Here is a 677-nt window from a genome sequence, read left to right as displayed (position 1 = left end):
AGAGCAAGATGAGAGAACAACAACCAGAGTTATTTATCGACGCATAGTTTCGAGGACGAAACTAATTTTAGGGGGGTAGTAATGTAAGACCCATAATTTTAAAGTATATTTTAGTGTATTTTGGTATTGAACTCGGAGGTTTTTTAGTCGAAGTTATTAATATTTTGGAGTTTATATGACCAAAAAGATATTTGATGCCCGATTAAAATTACTCGTCGATAAGTAAATTAAATTAAGTACGGTGAATCCTTTACGAAGAATTTAATGCCTTATGGGTGAAATGGTAATTTTAATAAATATCTATATATTTGGAGATATTTTCTAAAAGTAATTAATATATATATATATATATATATATATATATATATATATATATATGTTTGTGTGGAGGGAAAAGAGAAGGAAATAGAAAGAAAAGAAATAGTAAGGAAGGAAAAAGAAAGAAAGGAAAAGGGAAAGAAAAAAAGAAACAAAGTCCATCTTCCTCCTCTGCCTCGGGCGACCACCTTCTTCCTCCTTCTTCCATTTTCATTTTCGCTTCTTCCTTTTGTTCAAGAACAGAAACCCAATGCTTAGTGGGTAAGAAAGCAAGGATTTCTCAGCTTCACACTTCCTCGTTGTTTCGAAAACGAAGAAAAACGGTGTTAGAGATTTCAAAACAGTCAAACACAAACCTC

Source organism: Cicer arietinum, chromosome 6, assembly GCF_000331145.2.
Source record: "Cicer arietinum cultivar CDC Frontier isolate Library 1 chromosome 6, Cicar.CDCFrontier_v2.0, whole genome shotgun sequence".
NCBI classification, from domain to species: Eukaryota; Viridiplantae; Streptophyta; class Magnoliopsida; order Fabales; family Fabaceae; genus Cicer; species Cicer arietinum.
This window is presented reverse-complemented; position numbering follows the sequence as displayed.